This window comes from Acromyrmex echinatior, chromosome 16, assembly GCF_024713525.1.
Source record: "Acromyrmex echinatior isolate Ae372 chromosome 16, ASM2471352v2, whole genome shotgun sequence".
Classification (NCBI taxonomy): Eukaryota; Metazoa; Arthropoda; class Insecta; order Hymenoptera; family Formicidae; genus Acromyrmex; species Acromyrmex echinatior.
In genome coordinates this window covers 4044581-4067525 of record NC_141867.1, presented here as the reverse complement: position 1 = coordinate 4067525, position 22945 = coordinate 4044581, and the positions used below count along the sequence as shown (strand labels likewise).

At 30.9% G+C, this 22945-nt stretch overlaps 1 protein-coding gene and 1 long non-coding RNA gene across 7 annotated transcripts in view; both read right to left on the bottom strand.

Annotated features, from left to right (window-relative positions):
• Positions 1–22945, bottom strand: part of Dop2R (dopamine D2-like receptor) — a 272365-nt gene that overhangs the window by 131845 nt on the left and 117575 nt on the right. The window lies entirely within an intron of this gene.
• LOC147907064 (uncharacterized) overlaps positions 1–22945 on the bottom strand; it is a 100890-nt gene that overhangs the window by 25162 nt on the left and 52783 nt on the right. Inside the window, exon 3 of the long non-coding RNA XR_015547774.1 lies at positions 1–22945. This exon is cut by the window's left edge and continues 25162 nt beyond it. This is a non-coding gene — a long non-coding RNA (uncharacterized LOC147907064).

The window sequence follows — 22945 nt, the reverse complement described above, 5'->3', positions numbered from 1 at the left end:
ACAGCGCTTTTGATTTATAGTAGTTAAGACCAAAAAATCGGGGTATATCAGAGACATAGATAATCAGAGACCTGTTTATATTGTATTGGGAGAAAATTTTATCCGTGTCAAGAATATAGACCTGTTACTTGCCAATATGTTTTTCTTCCAGGCAACCTGTACATCCGAGACTGATCCTATCAGCGCGATACTTTCGCTTACGTGTGATAAGCCAGCGTCTTGCGATCACCCTTATTGGAGCCTGGAGGGAATAGAGAGATTATGGCAATAGAAAGATTATGGTCAAATACTTGTGTATACTCGTGTATACTTATTTGCTATGTGTGCGAATAAATGCCCCTGAGCGACACAGCTTACACACTTTTGAATAGCCGTAAAGTTATTGGAAAATTCCTATCACGACGATTTATTTATCTAAATAAATCTCCATATAACATCCTATGCAAGTCCTAGCGCATTCTATCAAGAAATGAAAATTTCACGCCTGACGTCTCTATAACTCGATATTTCTTTTGTGGTATTTATATCAATAAATCATCAATATACCATAAACAATGACTTATTTAATTTTTTCAATTAAAAATATAACTATAATATATAAAGAATAAATACCGAACAAATATATCAAGATATGAAATAGCAAGATAAATTGTACGAAAAAAAGAATTTTTATTATGATACCGTCATTTATCAAAATTATTTGTTGTTTGTAGATAATTAAAATAAAATTTATAACGTTACATCCGTCATCGTTAAACGATGGTGTCGTTATAAAATGTGAAGAAAATTGCGTATCGATTGACGCTTCACCTCTCCTAACCCCCACTATTAGTACCCCTCGATATATTAACCAGCTAATGCGATTTACATCATCGCCGTCCTCGTTAGCACGATCATTTCTCCTAGAGGCGTGCTCTTGTTGATCTCATCGCTTGTTAATCAATCGTCGTTGTAAATAATAATCGTCGTTAACGAAGAATGAGTAGCTACATAATTAATGACAAGGAAAATTATTAATAGACGTTTGAAAAAATAATTTGACTGATTATTGTACTTATTTTTTGCAAAATTTAATTTTTTGTATTTTCTTTCGAGAATATTGAATAATTAAAATATATTTCAAAGTCTGTTATATTTATAATCTTAGAAAAATATTTTATTAGTATTTAATATTAATCAAGCCCCTCAATTTATCATGGAATCCCATTCAAGTGCAAGGCATTTTAATTAACATTCCACGTATCAACCATCTTTAAGAAATAATTAAAGAAACACGAGACTTTGGTATCTTCTTCGTGGAATTCAGTTGAAATCAGTAAAAGTTTGATCGCTTATCGTTAATTTCCCTAGAGAGATGCATCCTGACCAAATTCCTTATCAATTACTCTTGCGTGCTGCTGTTGCTTGCAGAAAGCATTGCGGATCTGTATTTGTCGATGTTTCTTGAAAACTCGGCTATTTTGCTCTAAAGCCATACTACGTAATTCGTGTTGCAGAAATTTTTTTGAATGTGCTCACTACTCTTCCCCAATGTAAACGCTGAGAAAAGATATTTATCACATTCCTTCTTTAAGAATATCAGATGTAGATATAGTCTTTGACTGAAATTGGAAATTTATACTTTCCATTTAAAAATGAATGTTATTAATATTATTGTAATATATATAAAACCATTCAATAAGGTCAATATATATATATATATACATATATATATATATAAACAATATTTATTAACAATTTTGTAATTATATTTTAATTATTTTTTAAAAACATTTTTTCTTGAAATCTCTACATTTTATTAAAATAATTTTTTATTCATATTTTAAATTGTTGCCAAACTTTTATATTATTTTCAAATACAATATAGGAAAATTTGTAATTTCGTAATTTCATAATTTTTATTTTGTTTAAAAATAATACATCTTTAATATTTCCAATCTTTGTAATTAAGCATCAAATGAAAAAGTAAATTCACGCGAAATTAACTGAAGGCTAATTTTATCGTTTTTTCTTTATTCTCAAACTTAATTTACATGAAATTTTTTTATTTTCAATTTTTAATTACTCGAGATCGTTTCCTAAGATTCCGCGCATTCGTTATTTCTCTCAAGCGCTTCTTCCGTATGTTATAAGAATTCTTAACGTCGATATGCGGAAATTCTGAGGCCTCTTCCGAGTTGGCGCCGTTGCTGTGAAGTTAACGATAACAACGCCGTAAATTCCTCCGTGGCGCGTTTTAATGTGGCGCAACAGGGCCGACGGCGCGTAGCCGTAAATCGCAATCAGTTTAATGCGGCTTGCATGTTGCAGTTACGAAACGAGTTCGCAAAGTGCGGCGTAGTGCCGCCCAGTTCTCTTTACATAAACGTGTTCTAGCGAGAGTAAGGACACTACTCGCGAAAAAGGGCGAAGCGTGAGAAAACAGAGATGGAGAAAGATAGAAAAAAAAGAAAGGAGAAAGAGAAAGAGCGATAAAAAAAAGTCGAGCAGAAAAGGGAGGGAATTGAACGTGCTGATCGATTAGTTCTCGCTTCGTTTGTGGTCTTTGGAGTTCCTTGAAAATGCAATTATGATTTTCTCTCTCTCTCTCTCTCTCTAATTCTTCTTTTTTCTTTTCTCTCTCTCTTTCTCTTTCCTATTTTTCTTGAGCCTATTTGTGTAACACGTCTCTTTTCCGTCCATCTGCTTCCTCGCTGCCAGTTTTTCTTCCCTCTTCTTATGGCTTTATTAGAAGTCGTAACGAATACCCTCTGGTTCATTTCACTTTACTCTTCTTGTTTATTATTCCTCTTTTTCCCTTTCTTCTTCTTTCTGTAGTTCTATAGATCTTTCGCGAATCCCTGCACCACTTTCTTGTACCTCCAGTTGCTACGTTCTTATCGTTCTTCGGCTGAGATTCCGCAGCAATTATTTTAGCCACGCTGATGACGCGGAAATTGAAATGGAGGTCTTTTCATGCTCACTGTTTCTCATCGCACAAATGATCGCCAAATAGCAGAGCAACTTTATTAAAATTTTAAAATTTTTAAAAATCATCGGCACTTTTTGCACTTTTTACTGAAGATGATTACATCATGCACTGGATTTTAATATAATTTAATTCAACACTGCAGCAATTAATGCATATTCAATTTAATCCTTAATTAATTTAATCCTTAACACACAATTGAGTCATTTGTGTGCTGCACATTTCTTTTCTTTGAATTATTAGGCGCACTAAGAAATTAGTTTAACATTTATATATAATACATTTTTTTTAGTACACAATCTTACAAATATTTCCTAAAATATATGTATAGTTATCCTATATATATATATAGGATAACTCCAGCAAACACACCGTGCTGGGAACACACGTCGCAGAAGTCAGAAAAAATAGAAGGAATAGGGGTAATTTTCCCGCGACTACTCTATTACATGCCTTTATGTTATATTAGTATTGTATTATGATTTCAGTTTCTTACTGTTAATATTAATGAAATTATTGTGAATTGAATCGATTTGTCACTGTGTTAAGTAGCACCATCATAAATTATAAAATGATTACTACATAAAATGATTACTGTAGGACGTGCAAAAGACTTAATAGTTATTTTATAATATATGAGTGTAGAGGAACAGTAAAGTATATTGTATAACAAAATACAAGTACTTTGCTCTTGTATTCTTTGTTTAGTTTGTTATTTTGTATATCCCACCTGGAAGATATGGCATTTTTAACAGGCGAGATTTATGCCCAAAGCATACAAAATGCGCAAATTGAATTCAGTTCACTAAATACAATAAACGCATTACATGAAATATGTACCTCATAACACTTGTAGTACATCTAGGAAGATTGTAATTATTATCTATTATTTCATATACATATTTATCATTTTTATTCTTTAATAAAATTTTATAAACGCATTTTATAAGTTATTGTGTCATTTTACGTCTTATTTATATGTATTATTTGTAAATTTTTTATGAGCCATACCGTACCCTCTTTTTCCTTATGAGCAGCCATATATCCCACCCCTATATACGGGATATACGGAAAAAATGGAAGGATTTAAAAAAAGTTCATTTTTTAATACAAAATATAAATATTTCGGATTTCTAATATTTTTTTCGTAATAGTACAAAATTTTTACTGATATAATTCATTTATTTTAAACATAGTAAATAGTATTTAATAAATTAAGTTTTTGATAGATGCGGCGTATATTATTATACCGAAGTTACCCTATAAGGATTACTTAATAATTTTTGTATTCTTGTAAAAATGATGAAAATTAACCTGGAACATTGTCCTTCAGCTGAGATTTCCCAACAATTGCTTTAGCTACGGTGATGACGCGGAAATTGAAATGGAGGCCTTTATGCTGTCTGTTCGCGCACAATAATCGCGAAATGGCAGAGTATCTTCATTAATTAAAATCTAAAATTAAAAAATCTTCAGCACCGACATTATTATGTGTAAATGACCGGAAACTCACACCCAAAGAAAAAGTTGCTTCGATTTAAAGAAATTTTCTTTGCTATACGGTTAAAAAAAAAATTTCCTTAATTTGTGAAAAAATTTCTTTGATTTAAACATTATTTTTTAAAATCAAATAAAAAAATTTATTTGATTTAAAGAAATTATGTTCAAATCCAAAAAATGGTGTTCAAATCATGATTTCTTTAAATCAAATAAATTTTATTTGATTTTATAAAAAATAATTAAATCAAAGAAATTTTTTAATAAATCAAAGGAATTTTTTCATTAACCGTATAGCAAAGAAAATTTCTTTAAATTGAAGCACTTTACTAAGGGCTAAGTAAATGCATGCCGTAACTTACAACTATTTAAAATTTTAAATTGTGTAGAAGATATAGTGTAGCACTGGATATTATGAGCATTGTAAGAAAACATTTTAATATTTCTTGCATACTAAAGAATAAACAATCTTGTTCCTATTACTTAAAAGTTTGTTGATGTTTTATATATTTTTCATACTGAAATTGATTATTTTAATGCAAATGTTGAAATAGTAGATAATGGTCCTATTATTCACTCGATTCGTATTAAATTAAATTACATACACTGAAAAAAAAATCTTAATTTCAAAAAAATATTTCTTTGCTCGTATTAAAAAAAAAATTATTTTTTTGCATCAATAAAAATTTCTTTGAAAATAAGATATTGTACAATACACGAGTGAAAAAATATTTCTTTAAAATTAATATTTTTTTCAGTGTAATATAGGCACTTCTATGGATGTAAAGTTTTTACAAAAAAATAATGTAGAAATAAGAAATCGTATCATTGATTTCGATGCGTGCAACTTTTTTGACATCCTAAAAACGAAATTATCAAGTATTTATTACACAGTGTATTTATTCATCCATTCACATTACATTCAAATTGCTCATAATACCCGAATATATACTTTACGATTAAAATAACTCTTTCTTAACTAGTAATATTTTTAGTAATTAAAATTTTATGCAATTAGTTCAAAATAATCATTAAAATAACCAAAAACGATTTATCTTCCAATTCGTAAAGATTTATAGTAGATTTATAAACATGTTTATAATGGACGATCATATATCTTATTCAAAAAATCTCGTATCTATTATAACAAACCAACCAATCTTAGGAGTTTGTGAGATTAAAACTAATGTTGTTTACCTTACGAATATTGACATGTAGAACAAGATATTCTATCTCAATATAGGTTAGAATCTTATAAAGGAAAAAATGTAAGAAATAAGAAAATAAGCTTATTTAATTCGATAAATTTTCAAAATAAATAAATTTAGTTTAAATTTTGCAACATATTGAAATGTCGCAAAGACAGATGCATCTTTTCACAGCAAATTGCATTACTAGTATCAATCATCAGAGAAATATAAAGAATGCTCATATTATCTGGAGTGCTCGTAATATTCAATCCTCCTACATTATTATAGAACGTATTTTGTGATACACAAAAAAATTAGCGATTCTTCTTTGGGACATTTAACGTAGAAATGCAACAAGTTAAAATCGCAAGGTATTCCTATCATGCAGTTGTAGAAAGTTAACTTAATACTTCATACTAAGCACGTCCGTTTTGATCAGACATTGCAGAACGATATTAATCCGTCGGCAAATCCATTCGAACTTTCGTATTCGTCGTTCGGTCGAATCCGCCATACATTGAAATCGTTATTCGCTGTTCGTTATTCAGGGATTCTTGGATCGAATCGTGAGCATTAATCCCTCTTATATGTTCGTGCACGAGTCGGTACCATCGATTACTGTTGAAATTGGAACCGATCTCTCGCACCCTCATCCCTCCTGAGCAAACCTTAATTGCTTCCCGTTTAATTCGCCATTAGAGTAGCCGATCTGCTTAAAAATGCGCACACATCTGTCGCCGTCCCTCCGCATCTTCCTATCGGCGGCGCTTGTCTCATCCCCGTAGAACATTATTATTCAGTTCACGCGACGGTAATGGAGTTTTCAGCCGCGAGTTGCTGCTTTAGACTCCTCGCTCGTATTTTTCGCAGCATCCCTTTCCGACCGAGGCCAGCTCAGCACTCGCGACTTCCCACCCAAGACTCACTTCACAACTCCTTGCACTCTCATTTTCCTCCGGACTTTCTTGATCCCTTCGCAAATCACGCCTGAAAATGCTCTCTATTCTCTTTACCCTTTCCCAGTAATACAAAATTATTCCAATGATACAAAATTATACCTTTTAGAAAAATTATGATTAGGAGATACAGCACCGACTTTTAATAGAATTTACTTTTATAGTAGGAGATTCCTTAGTGAGTTTGGTAAATCGATTTCTTCTTGATAACGAACTTCTTCAATCTTACTTTATTTTATACACATTTGTTTTCATTTATAGGCGTATTCAGGATTTTTTCAGGAGAATTTTTATCAATTTTATTGTTATCAAATTTTTGCGTTAATTTTTGCTGGATTGTTCTCTTGTATATTTTAGAGCTTAAAATGTCTCCTTCTCATTCTTGATTTTGAATGAGAAAAATATTAGGTTTTTGTAAATCATAATTTTTATTTTCCTTCCTAAAAAAGGTATAGACAGAACAGTTATTAAAAAGATATGTATAGTTTTCGTTTTCTTCTTTATATATATATATATATATATATATATATATATATATATCTATACATATCTTTTTAATAACTGTGTTCTGTCTATATTTTTTTTATATATGTAATAAAGATATATATATATATATATATACATATATATATCCACTTAAAAGAGTCATTCGATTTATTCGATCAAATTCGATTCTACTTTCTACTTCGATATTCTACCGCTTCTTTCTCTTTCTCTTTTTCTTTTCTCTCCAGTTTTAATTGCAGATTATGTAAATCCAGCATGATAAACTAAATACTATAGAATTCAAACTTATATCTCTCATTATTCTGTAGCACTAACTCTATACTCACTATCATTAGGCATCGACAAATAAAAAAATTTAGTGACATAACATTTAATGATTACGTTATTTATATTGTATATTTCTAATAATTATATCACTAATATTTATAATTGATTCTCATATTTGAGACCGTACATCAGTTTTAAACTCACAAACTAATCACAGAGCTGTATTAACATCTTCAAATGTTACTTAAGACGATCTTGAAAGAGTAGAATAGATTATATACTTAAAATTGCCACTCTATATGTTTCTTTTACAATCTTTCATTACCTATTATAATTGCATCAATGCAATTGCTTTAAATTTCTAATTACTCTTACATATTTCTACGATTATATTTTCTTTTTCTTAAATAATTATTATATTATCATTGTCGTAGTAAAATGAGAATAAATATCACCACTAGTAAGTTCAAGAAATTTTCGGATTTGATTTCTACTAAAAAAAATAACTAACCTTACTCCTATTTACAACAAATTATTTTAAAAAGATTTTCTTGGGCAGCTATACATGTTCGTGAAACGTTTGGAAGCATTCTTGAAAACTATTTTTCGATACCTTTTTTCAGTGCTCTCGTCGCGTTTGCAAGGAATGACTTCCTTGGTGCTCGCGAATCATTGTCCTTTTATGTACGTCGAAATCCTCTGTCGTGTTAGAAATGCAGAAGATTCAGAAAAATGGGCACAACAGCCGGTTTCTTCTGCATGATAACGCAGCTACATCGGTCAGTAGATGTCAAGCAGTACGCTTGCCAAGCATATAATATTACGCTTTCGAGCATCTGCCGTATTCTTTGAATTTAACATCACCTGATTTTTTTCTGTTTTTACGCCTAAAAATGTCCTAATTAAAGGAACAATTTGTACACGCACCAAGAAAATTATTGAAAATTTAAAAGCACTAAAAAAAAATTGTTTTCAGGAAAAGGCATTACAAACATGAAATTTGTGTAGCTGCCCAAGAGAACTACTTTGAAAAAAATGTTGGGTAATAGAAATAAAGTTAGTTATTTTTGTTATAAATCAACTCCGAAAATCTTTTAAACTATTATATTATCATATAATTAAAAAGGAATGCTGTAAAATGTTGTGATTTAGTTCTAATAAAAGGATACGTAACATTATTTTATTCGTTAACAAAAGAATTAATGATAGTGAGAAATGCAAAAAAAACTATACTTTGTTTTTTGCTTACTGGACTCTGCGATCAGTCATTCCACTGACAGTGAACGACGTGAAAGCACTTAAGTTCATATAGATCGGTAAAATAATCTGTCATCGTGTGCCTTGCTGATAACTCATGGTTTTAAAGCGAAGTGTATAATGTTGCACATACATTATATTCTATATGTGCCACTAATATATTTTACTGTTGCGATATTCAATGTCATAAAATTCTGTTAAATTCATAAATCTAATTCTCAATTTAAAATAAAATATTATCAAATATCTATCCATGCGATAATAAATTATGATCAATCTTTTCCATAACAGGCAACGTAACGCATTAAAATCTTTAAATAATTAAAAATCAAGAATACTAAAATATTACTACTTGTTATGGGTATTTAGATAAATAAGATTCTAGTTTAGATTATAGCACTGATGAAGTAAGTCGAAACGTATATGCATTGTATTAAAAACATATGATTAATTACTATTAACAACAATTTATTTATAACAATTTTTATTGCTCGATAAAAGCCGCTATAATTAAACAATTTGTTTAATTATTGCAATCACACGAGCCATAATAAATTGATTAACTAATGCTATCATTAATTGTAAGTAAGAATAATGGAAGAAATGTGTACAATTTGTGTGCAATATGTAAACACATTTTTTTTACTTAATTACGACTATATATTTTATATTGTTATGTTATCGGTCGTCATCAGTGCAGTTAAGGAGTGCGAGCACGGAAATGGCGATCCATCACGAACGTTTCCACTTGAGGCATCCGCATCGAATTGTGTCGACGGGGGATCGTCGAATTTTCTCTCATTGAACAGCTTTCGCACAAAGAAAAATGAAAGAGAGGTAGCGAGTAGAACAGGGATTTATTTCATATCCTAGGAAGTAAGCTCTCCCAAACCACATAACATAAAGAAAGCAAATAAAAAAATAAGATAGATAGATGGTATAATATATAATAAAATGAAAAAGAGAACAAGGGAAAAAAAGAGAAAAAAGAGAAGAAACTTAATTTATCGTTATTAAAAGAAAAAGAACAACACATCGCAGAGTATATCGAGAAACAAATTCTGCAGAAAGGCAAGAGCTGCAGTCGAAAAGCTGCGCTTTCCTGTACACGCGTTCTTAATAAATCTGATTTGCATATAAAATTAGATAACCGGCATCGCGGAGCTAATTAGTTATCGAATTACCTTCTGTATTTCACGTACACTACTCTCCTTGCGGTAGCCACCCGCATTCCTGCCGCAGGAAACGATCTAGGACAACTCGAAGATTTCCGACCGAATAGCTGCTGCTGGCCGAGATTAGATTTGGCGCAGCCTGGTATCCTTCGAAGAGCCAGCGCGGAAGAAGTTTCCGCTAGAAATCGATACGCCGGAAACTGTTTCACGGCGATTCCCGGCGCATTAGAGTGAACCGGTAAGACGGGTTTAATAGACGCGCAGCATCTCATGGGAGCTTCTGAGAGACGCGAGGTCGAGAAGATAGAGGAGACGCACACAATGAGCTGTCACCATTATTAAAAGGATTAATAAAGCATGGCTCTGTGTTAAACGGAAATATTCGTTTAAGCGATAATAACAATGGGTCAAACTGGTCTATCTTAAAATACTCTAGAGCTCTAAATGTATCAGAGTAGTGCATTTTGAGCTGAATCGATAATTTTCCCGTTGGCTATTTTTTACTTGATCTATCGTTCAAGCGCTTAGTAATTCTTTAATATGAAGGACAACATGGCGGACTTGTGCTACTCTAGTACATCTAGAGTTCTAGAAATAAATATTCTTGTTTGAACTGTTAATCGATAATTATTTAAAGCGAAGAATCGGACGTATGCGAAATATTTCCTTAATCGACTTTATAACGTCGACACAGTAACTAATATCGATATTAAAAGAGAAACAAAGAAATCATATTGAAATTTACGTCACGCGAAGCTAGAGAATATTGTGTAAGAGCATTTCTCACAGACATTTTTTCACGACTTGTGGAAATATCGAGTGGATATAATGTAAAATATAATCAATAAGAATGTAATGCAAAACCAGCAGCTATTAACAAACGGAACTGTTGAGGAGATAAAAATAAAATAAACGTTTGCTTATATATTGGAGGGGAGAGAGCGAATTGTAAAACGAAGTCGTACAGAAGACGCGATGAGGCTGGGAAAGCTCTTTCGTATTAGTATTCGCAAAAAATCTCATTTTATAGAGTAGTAAAAAAGAAAAATAACGTAAAAAAAAAACTAACGGCGAATTTATCCCGTGAAGAGAGAGGTTTGGAAAAATTGGATATATTCAATTTCAACATTAATTGTAAATTTCGATTCATAAATAATTTGATTTTAAAATTGCAGCTGCTTTGTAATTCCACGTACAGTAAATAAAAAATAAAACTGTAGATATTAAAGGAGTTGAATGAAATGGCTTATGATACCATAAAAGTCTTTTATTTGTGTTGTTTGATTAATTGAGTAGAGGAGTATGTTCTGCGTATATAATTTAAAAAAAGATTACAGTAGGAAGATATCTAGAGAGTGATTTAATTTTATTTATATTCTCAAAATAAATCCAAATAAATTTAAATTCACTGTTATTTAATAAAATTATATACATATTGTAAATAGTGGTTGAACTGCTTTAAATTAATCTACTGTTTATTTAAACTTACATTATGCAGGCAAATAAATTATTAGGTACAATAAAATATGTTAATTAAGTGCACACGTACGTGCCATATATTTCTGCTTAACGTAAGGATATTTCTGCCAACAATTTCATATTTGCGAGAATTCTCCATGATTTAAAGTACAGCTATTTTAAAGCCCTTTTAAATAAAAATATCAGAACACAAGCTTTGATTCCTTAATGGCTTTCTTTCTATCTCTTCTTTTTATCTCTCTATTTCTTCTGCTGCACAAGCACATCTTATAATATATAAATATTAGGTGTTGGAATTAATTCGTAGCGTTTTACAAGTGATGGGAAGTACTTTCATTAATGTATTTTTTAATGCTCATGTGAAATAAATAACATTCCTTCATTAAAAAACGCTACGAATTAATTCCAACACCTAATAGTATAATAGATCCTGATTTTTATGTGCAGATTATTTTTACACAAAGGATATAAGCTGCTTATTATCTTTCCATTATGTTTTATCGTCTAAAACATTACGCAAATAATGTTATATATTGAATCGTTTAATAACGAAGAACATCTGCATGAAAAACTTTCTCATAAGAACTACATTGATTGCGATAAAATTCACACTACATTTTCACATGAGTATTTTTCAATAATATTCGATAATATTTTCGTTATAATGTACGTACGACATTTTTGAAAGATGAATGAAATATATCAGCGTATGAGCGACAATATTGGTGGATACGTTGACGTGCAGGTGCACTTGAACAATGTGAATTTCCAGTTATGACTGGCCGGCAGCCGAAAGAATTCGACGAAACCTATTGAGGTAGAAGTAGGAGAGGATGTCACCGAGAATTCGCGAAAGGTCACATGTAATTTATGACTCCTGACATACGGCGATGACAGCAGAGAAAAGTTCCACTGTCTCTTTGCCGTTTTCCTTCGCACTCAGTTCCGCACAATATGATACAACCCTCGATCGTAAAAACGTTTTTCTCGTCGGTCCTCGCAACAGTGACCTTCTCCAGGTTGCTTTCCCGACTAATATTTCGCACAAAAGCGTTCAAGACTGCGGAGAATTATGACGTCCAACTTTTCGCAAAAAGTTCAACGATTCTTCGTCGGTACGCCGAAGTGTAATCCGAACCGCTTGTAATCGCCACAGCGATCGTGTGCGGCGATATCCTATATGATAAATGAAATTACTCGCTGGGGAATTGGCGATGCAAAGATTTTCTTGTGGTGCTTCTGGTGATAAATGCATTGCTAGCCAGACACAATGGAAAGACTTATATTTATTCAAATGGAAGAAAATACAACAAAATTAAAAAGAAATACTATATATTGTTCAGTTACACAATGTAATAATTATAAAAAAAAAGGATTCAGTTTTCATCACTTTCCAAAAAGTTACATAAAAGTATAATCACAAATATTCAAAATAATCTATATTAAATAAGTCCAATTTCTTGAGAAGTCCAAATCTTGAGAAGAGAAATTTTTCGATAAAAAAAATGTACAAACATGGAAGCTTGCGAACATTTACTCATTGTCAAAGCCATTTCCCATCATTTCTTGAGCTTATTATTTTTCGAAAATGATGAAAATTGATCCCTTCTTTTGTATAATTATTACATTGTATAATTATTACATATACACAACTCTGAACAACAGTAGAATTTTTTTCGATTTAATTTTATTATTTCCCATTTCTTATAAGTATCTTCAATGTGTCTGATTAGCGATACTATTATATTGATTGCTAGTAGCAGTGTATTTCACAAAGAAATCTTTACATCATCATATTATCATATTCATACTTTCGCATCATTTCATACTAAATAATGAACTCTTTAAAAGTTTTTCGTGCAACGAGCATTGATCAGCCAACAGAAAAGTCATCTCCGCAACACATGTTCGTCCTTTCCTTCAATTCCTCGCCGAATATTCTCACTCAGAGATAATCATCTCGTCGTTCATGAAATCAGAGAGCTCTACAAATCAGTTTCGCTCGAATAACGTATACTTCGACTCGTAATTCCACATCACACGTTCACTGCTACACGCGTCTGTTACTGTTAACGGCAGAACGCTATTTTCGTATTAAGCTAATCAAAGGTAGATTCGGGAACTACTAGCTGTAAAGCATTTAGTAGCACACTAAATAGAGATGAAGGTACATGTCGTTACCAAATACTCGTGACGTCAGAACATTATTAGAATCAAGCATCCTGTTGCCGTTCTATAAAAGTCAGAAATTAAGCAATATATCGGTTACAAAATTTACTTAGAATTTGGCTTGTGAACAGGATTTGGAAGAGACACCAATGAATAATTAAACGACCGGCTGCCAAAGCTGCCGCGATTCATATGCATGAGAATCACGTTGTAAACCTTTCGCGTTTTACTTTCTTTCGGTCATTATGGATAATAAGAAATATGCTCTCTAAATTCTTTGAAGTGGAATCTCACTCTAAGAAGTGAAAATTCTACCATTTTTTTTCAAGAGTGACAGAATTTTCAACCTTTAAGAGCGAGATTTTTCTTTTATTCTTTATGGTAAGATTCCACTCCAAACAATTTAGAGAGTGCATTTCTTATTCTAACAGATCTACAGAGAACAAAAGTAATGACATGAACACCTGGAAAATATATTTATTTTATATATCACTTGTTTTATTAATAAAAGGTTTGGTCCATCATTTGCTCCTAACATATACATTCTATTCTTTGTTGGAACAGTCATACAATGTTTAAATAGTTATCAATGAAATGTTGTACTCTTTTAGTACAGACTTTTAACTGTTTTGTATTGTCTAATGTTTACAATATTGGAGGAAGAAATTTTCTTCTCACTCTATTTTCGAAATATCCCACTATTCCATAAAACTTCAACATTTATCTTTAATAAAATTTAAATATCTGATTTAAATAGCTCGTTTGTAATTATGTAGGTTTGTAGTTAGAAGAGCGGAGTGAAAAACAGATTCCCTCCAATATCTTTTAAGCAATTAGATATTCTGTTAGAACAGGTTTGTCCAATTTGCAGAGTTCCGCGGCGGAGCCATCGACGTAAAAAAAGTCAATGTAAGTTAGGAACTGTAAACTGTTGATAAGCGTCATTTAAATGCGTATCAACATTTTACAAGTCCCCGAAATCTTATCCAAAATGAATTTTTTTGCGTCAAATTGGACAAGTCTGTGTTAGAAGAATAGTATAATATTGCATTGTAGTCACTGTTACAATATTCGAGTGTGTATGAATTTATTTCAACAAGAATAAAAACGAGTAGATAATATAATTTCTCAGGTGTACACATTATTTTGTTTATTTGTTGTATATCTGTTTTTGTTTCGACAAAATTTTCTCTTTTCTCTCTTCGTTTAAATATATTCATAGAATAATGCTGTTTCACATGAAAAACATAATGATTCTTCTCGTTTATAAATATTATGTCTTTTAAAGTTATTAGAGCGTACGTCATTAAAAAATATGAGTGCAAATTTTATGCGATTTAATAAAGCACAATGAAAGATTTTTCATTTTAATAACAAATTATAATCTATTCCCTCCGTATATTCGTTGCTATCAAATCTCCATTTTTCTGTCTCTATGTAATTACTTTCAATATAAATCCAAACTTGTTATAACAATCTTACGTTTTTTCCAGTTGGATCCAAACACCGATTAGACAGACACTTATCTTTTATTCAATTGTTCGCCGTTTCAGACTTTCGTTTGCCATTCGCTCGACGATGGTGGAACAGGATATAGTGGGATTCCGCTATCTAACCGTCTTCCTTCGATCTCTTTTCTACCGTCGCAATTTTATCCATCATTACTTACTCCGTGTCGGACTCTGGACAGCACATTGGCTATATCTACTACGTATCTCGATATTGCATTCATTTTTGCGAAACTAATCTGTCAGACCGATTCGTCGCTCGTCTCTTTCATTTATAATGCGGAAACCTGCGCTTTAAATTTCGAGAGAAATCTACTGCTTCGTGCAGTCGAATAGTGCATAGTGAAAATTGGTAACATGATACAACGCATTCCGCATACCCCGCGCCGTCTGATGAAATAATAATGACGAAAATGATGATGTATAACGCAATCGATTGTGCTACTTTATTATCGCAAATGTTTTCATCGAAAAAAGACACGTCATAATTAGAGATAATTAGAAAAGTGTCATGAAAAGGTATAATGGTCTAATTAACTATCGTAATAAGGATACAAAAAAAATAGCACTGTGATCATGTAATACTAGTTAATTAGTATACTTAGTCTAATTTTCATACGACAAAGCTTTTCAAGCCTGTTAATTGGCTGTAGGACAAAGAGATCTGAGAACCTCTTTGTCCTGTAACCAATCAATAGGCTTGGAAAAAATAGCCTTGTTGTACGACACATGAAATATTACCTCATATTGAGAAAAAATGACGATTAATCTAACTGATACTCCCTCTCTCAGTGACACTTTTCAAATTACTTAGTTCCATACAGCACACATTATCTCAGAGATCTTCCTAGGAACGTTCTCAAGACGTTAAGATGTTCTCAGAACGTCCTTCAGAACGTTCCTTAAAGATGTATTATAGAAGATGATAAAAAAATGTTAGAACCGACCAAGACTTGAACTTACACTTGGCTGAATATAGCATAGCATTTTTAATTGTAGCAATCAATTTTTGATTGCATTAGCCTATCGAAATCATATATTGACATTGCGGTTAGGCTAACAAAAATTAGCTGCTGTAACCAATCAATAGACTTGGAAAGTCTTGTTGTATATGGTACATGAAATATCATCTTATTTTGAGAAAAAAATGATTGCTGCAGCCAATTAAAAATGCTGTGCCATATTTTGTCATTTAATTTACAGTAGCCAATCTTTTCTTTCAGTATCTTTCGTTTTGCTAACGTCGTACCATATCACACTACCGACTTGCTATTCTACTTAAACGGTTTTCATGCATTGAATGCCATTGACTTGAGACTTGAGAGAGCTTACAGTATTGATACTTTTTTTATTTTATCAAGACTTTCGATTACGTAAACAATCACTTATTGATCAAATTAAGAGACCTCGGTTTCTCACGTTCAACTCTCAGGCTGTTTCTATCTCGACTATAAAAAATAAGTCGTTCGCAATCCAATTAACGATGCATTATCGGAGACGGTGTACTCGATGAAAAATTTGTAATTATATTACAAATATTCAAAATTATCACATTACAAAAAAATATGTATTCGTATATTCATTCAAAATTGTGAGTTTTTAAAAATATTTACTCATCAAACATTATGATTATATTACAAGTAGGTATATTCATTCAAAGTATTCAAATAAAAATATAAACTAAAAATTTAAAGTAAACAAGAAAGTTGGCATGGGTCACCAAAGTTATCATCATCATTGTGGACTTGTTTTCGTTTTCGTTATCATAAATCGATCAGAAGCAAAGGATCGCATTAGACGTTGAAGACACGGCGGAGTATACATAGCCAGAAAAGATTAAGAAAAGATAAGGAGTTTCTCTCCGCGTAATTTATCGCTACAATAATAACTCGGGATGCGACGATAACGAAAGAAGTTGTAATAAACGTTCAATCACACAATTTAAACATTTTGTTTCTTTTTATATAGAAAAATAATTGCTATTATTTTGCTTCTTTGTTGGAAGAAAGGAAGAAAATATGAAAAGGAAAAATGGATCAATGGCGGATGTCCAATCGCGTCGTAAGCTTGTCGAGTACGGAAAAAATTAGATACTTTTTTATTCTTTATGTTACATCTGCAAATTCGCATTATTGTAAATACACTTATTATATATCTTCTTTTTTTACCTATAGTAGTGATCTCTTTAATTCTAGTATGTCTCAAACTCTCCCAAGTTAAAGAAATTCTCATTGTAGTTGAAATACATAAAACTTAAATATTAATCTTCCAAAGCTGATAGTGAATCCATTAAATCTTGCCAATTTTATATTCTTTGTGTATATTTATTACCAAATTTGAATTATTGTTATTACTGTAGAATAAACAATTAGTGTTCTTTCTTATAATCTCTCCATCTGAATTATATAGGATTATTATTATTTTAATCGAGAAGATCGGAATAAAATACTTTCTCTCTTGAGCCCTCAGATAGCCTCATGAAGAACTTTCAAATCACGCAAGCCGAAAGTTTGCGGACGCTGGGGAAAAGTTATCCTCAATATCCTTCCACGCATGGCTTTAACTAGTTGAGAGAGGATACGATAATGTATCCAGCTACGGAAAGTCACCGCGCGTTTCGCTCCATTGAGCTGGATCAACGGACTCTCAAGTCTCAGAAAGAAAGAAGAAAGATAAAGTGTGATACTTTGTCAGCGTTAGGAATTGATAACGATCCTCTGCCCACCACAAAAATTTAACCATTATCGATTTCTGAGTCTGTTGTATAATATCGCTTTCCCTGGTCGTAATGTAGTAAAATTTGACTAAGTCGAGGGTCACTTCAGTCGATTATTGGCTCCAATTAAAACACATTTTATTCATGAATACATTTTTTTTTTACTTTTGATATCATATATCGTGAATATGTGTTGTATTTATAGAAAAAAATTAATTACTGCATTCGAATTAAAATCTTTCATACAGTACATATTATGTACATATTATGTACAATTATAGTGTAACATTGATTACCAAAAGTTATAAATTCTGAAAAACTTGAAATTTAATCCATTTTTATAAAAATATTTTTATACCGTTAGCTCTCTGGATTTTCCCATTTCAACAAAATGACATTTACATGAAAAGCTCATTGCGAAAAGTATGCTTGTTGGAATATTTTAATGCCAAATCTGTAGTTAAAAAGCTATGGTTTTACAATTGTAGTTAAAAAATTGAATTAAAATACTATACAGTTGTTTTGACTAGTAAAGTGTTTCAAACAATTTCATATATTGTAACCGGAAAAGTCTGCGCTTTGGCCATGACAGATCGATCCAAATCCGACAACGATGTCGAATGATATATATCATCTTGAGAAATACAATTTTGCGAACTGCTAACAAAGTTACAGGCAATCTAATTCATAGTCGATATATGTCGGACGAAAGTCGCTGACTAACGAGATTTTACGCGATTTTACACATTAATAACTCTGTTTACGCGAAGCATTGAATCTTGTTCTAGATGTAATACAAATACGATACCGACAGTTAAATGTTTCATCACTAAATCTTACTGATCACATTATGAAGAACATTAAAAAAATTAACGAATCAAATCAATCAGAATTCTGGTTATCTTAGGCTAAATTTAATAGATTCTAGAAAGTTCTGAATTTCAATTAATTGCAAGCAGATTATTTTTAAAAATATAAGAAATGATTAAATGCAGTTTTAATGAGGAAATTATATATAAAATTTAAATATCAAAAATGCACAACACACTAAATAGTGACATTACTTAATCATATGAGAGAGAGAGAGAGAGAAAGAGATTTACAATATATTTTACATACTAGAAATACCAACTCACTAAAAGAATTAAGCAAGCAAATTGCTATGAAAATAAAGAAAGTAATAAGAAGCCAAATATTTTATCAATATAAAAGAAACAATTTATTATCAAAAATTATTAAAAAGTAAAAAACATTTCAGACTCCCTTTGTACAAAAAATAGGAGTTAATATTGATCTGAAAAATAAAAACGGTCAATAACCGCTCGGTACTTCTAGTGTTAAAAAATATACAACGATTCATATTTGTTCATCTATTATAAATACGAAAAGTAAATAATAAATTGTAACGGAATTAAAAAAATACTTACTGGACTGATTAAAAACAAAGCGTTAATTATTGTATCATAACTAGTTATAATAGTATAGCAATAATGTATTTGTTTGTATATATTAAAGAAAAAAACATTGTAATCAATTCTGTTATATTTTTTTTAAGCAACAATACGGACTGTTTCTCTTTTACAGCTGGCCGTCCCAGCTCGAAAACAAACCGCTATACAGTATCATGGTGAAAACATATTTTCACACGGTGCTAACACTGTGCAGGCATTCGGCGCTGTGCAAAAATCGTGCACTGGCAGGTCTCCATTTACCTTTTTTTTTTACATCAAAAGTGTTACGCCAGGTAAACGTGATTTGTGATATGCCTGATTTTTAAAAACGGAGAGAAAAAGGAGGAACGAAAGAAGAGAAGGAGAAAAGAAGAGTCAATAGTGTTTTCTATCCAAGCACAACACAGAAAAATGGTTCAGCATTTGCTTAGATTGCAATATATCTTTCAAGGTGTTATTTATAAAACAAAACTGATTGCGTTTTTTTGTATGCTAAATGTATTTGTTTGACTGTTCTAATTTCACATAAGTAATGTTTGCAAAAGTTAACCGTGAAAGAGAACACATTAAATTGATTATGTAAATAATAGCACGAAAAGCAAACTTCATCACGCTAGTTAGCACAATTAATTGAAATATCGTTACGAATTCGCTTGTGACAACGAGATTCTGCAATGCGGAATTCGATCTTCGGTTTCAAAATGAGGTAGGTAACACAATATGGTAAAATAATTCTAAAATATGTAAACTCACACACAGAGAGATTTGGTCAATTAGTCTAAATAATTAATATCGAAATATTGCATACATCGTAGGCAAAAAAAAGATTTATTTGCAAATATCATTAGTTACTGGCAAATACAGAGATTTGCTAAAAATAACTACTGCATCAATTATTTTGTTATCATAATTCTTGTTACAGTAATAATTTTAATATTAATATTTTCATTATATATTATTTATTAATATTTTTAATATATTAATAGTAATATTTTATTACAATATTTTTTAAATATGTGTTACATTTCACTTCAATAATAAATTAAATATTCTTTATTGTTAACAGAAAATATCATATTAAATTTGTATTTTTAATAATACAATTTGTTCAATAAAATTCTTTGACAAAACAAATTTTGCATCAATAAATGATTATACTAATAATAAACATTGCTCTCACATGGAATATGCAAAGCAGATACAATTTCTTTTTGCAGGAAAATCCTTTATATTCGTGCATTTTCCACGTGAGATGTACTCAAGTATCAATAATTCTGATTATTTAAATAATGTAACACGATTAAAATTGATTTTATATTCTAAAATGTTATATAACTGAAAATCTTAAGTAATTTGAAGTATACATGTATAAGCTGATATCTTCAATAAAATAATCCGTTTTATTTCAGAGAATTGTATTACTCGATGTCATGAATGCACATACACAGAAAGAACATTCGATGCGATGCGAAAGGATTATAAAAAAAGCACGTGCAGAAAATAGCATGTATTCAGTGAAAACAGTATTAGCACAAACAGCATTAGTAAAAAAAACTATAAAAACTAATTGTATTCAGTTCGTTCTTTCTTTACGTGTTTTGTTGATACACTGAGCAAGCAAAAAATTTAGCTTGCTATTTATCTCATTACCCGACTCATGAAATCATTATCAGAGATACTGCGTTGAACATTGAACAACTGAATAGCTTGTTTCAAATGAACGAAAATGGAGCAAACGTAGAAAAATTCAATAAAACATTTTAGGACGTTTGTCAAATGTTCATTCAATCATGCGTCGAAAAATAGCTTTTGTGATATAAGAAAGAAGTATGGCATTTTTTTTTAATTACAAATGAAAAAAATAGTTTTAAAAATAGTTAAAAAAATATATACATCAGCGAATTTACCTACATCGCATGTTTGAGGAATTTTTTTGCTTTTCGCGTATTAAAATAATCCAATCATTTCAGAATTATAATTTCAAATCAAGTAAGTTATAGAGAAAGATTGATAATATTTAAAAAGAGATTTTATATGGTTTGATTTGTTTTATTGTCACTTCTTTTTCTCTCTCTCTCTCTCTCTCTCTCTCTCTCTCTCTCTCTCATAATTGAAGAAATTTTTATTCTGCAAATTCAGCTAAATTTTTAAAAAAGAAGTATTCTTTCGAGTTGCACAGATAGATATTTGAACGTTCATGGTAAATGCGTGAAATCGTAATGAATTCGACAAGCGATAAATTGACAAGTCGTGGAAACTAATACTGCCGAATACTCGACAAAATGAAGCGAGAATCAGCTCCGCATCGCGCGATGAATGGCAGCCTAACTAGGATCGGTTTTCCACCGTAGGCTACCTAATACCGTAATTAAAACCGATTAAGCGAACGGAAACGCGACGCGGAATTGAAAACCGGCAATCAGCCGGAAGTCGAGAAAAACACGCGCGCAGGGAAGTAGATAGAGAGAAGAAAGCCGGAGGATTATGGGATAGGGAATAGAAGAAAAATCAATATGTGTTATACGGGCGATGCTTGGCGTTCGATATCGACACTGATGAAGGTTCGTAAAACACTTCTCGTTGTGGAAGACGATCGAGCTTGCCGCAAAGACAGTAGTTGTCAAATTTGGTTTCATCTAACGATTGATGTGATTGTCGAACTTGTCTCTCTTGATGATCGATATGCTTTCTTGTATCTCATTGTATGTCAAATCAGCAACATTTTTTTACATTCTACAAGTATTTTTACATTTACTGAAGAATGAGAAAATTCTTTCAAAGATTGAGTCCCCTGAGAAATATTCGCACAATGCAGCGGAAAGAGATTTCACCATCCACTTTTGCTAGGCCAATTTAACGTGGCAGAACTAAATTCTCAACATTCACAGAAATCATATGTTGCATACTTATAGCAATATTATTATTTTAATCAATTTTTAAGAAAACAAAAAATAACATTAGATTATTATTTGGCCAAGTAATAATCTGACGTTATTTGTTGTCCTCTTAAAAATTGATTAAAATAATAATACTGGTATAAGTATACAACATATGATTTTTCTGTGAATGTTGAGAATTTAATTCTGCCACGTTAAATTGGCCTAGCAAAAGTGGATGGTAAAATCTCTTTCCGCTACATTGCGAATATTTACAAATAACGTTAGATTATTATCTGGTCAAGTAATAATCTGACGTTATTTTTGTTCCCTTGACAAAAAGTGTTTCAATAAATTAACTAATCAGTAACTTATGAAATACCATCAGTTATTGATTAGTTAATCAGTTTAATGGAATATACTTTTTCTTATGGATTTTGACGTTTCCTTATTTAAAAAGTGACACTTAAAAATATTGTTTTTTTTTTTAGAAAAGATGAAAAATTATTTTTCAATTTGACAGAAATTATTGATTATTCCAATAATTGTAAAAAGAGAATATTTTTAATTTGATTAAATGTCATTTTTATCATTTTCGTTTTAAAAAAATCATCTATTTAAGTTATGACAATTTTTGATGATTTTTCAGAAATAAAGTTAAATTAGATAACTTGATGTTTGATAAAAGTTAACGTTTATTTAATTCATTCATAATAATAATTTGAAAATCAGATTTTCTAAATTGTGTCACTTTTGAAATAAGAGAACGATGTCATATCGCCTTATTTGCAATTAGCTTTGTAAAAATATTGAATAATAGATATGATAAATTAAAATTAATAGACAAATATAGATTATAATTATTAACTCTCACCAGATAGGACCATCTTACTTAATGAATGAATTGCAAATCTTCATTTCGTACATAC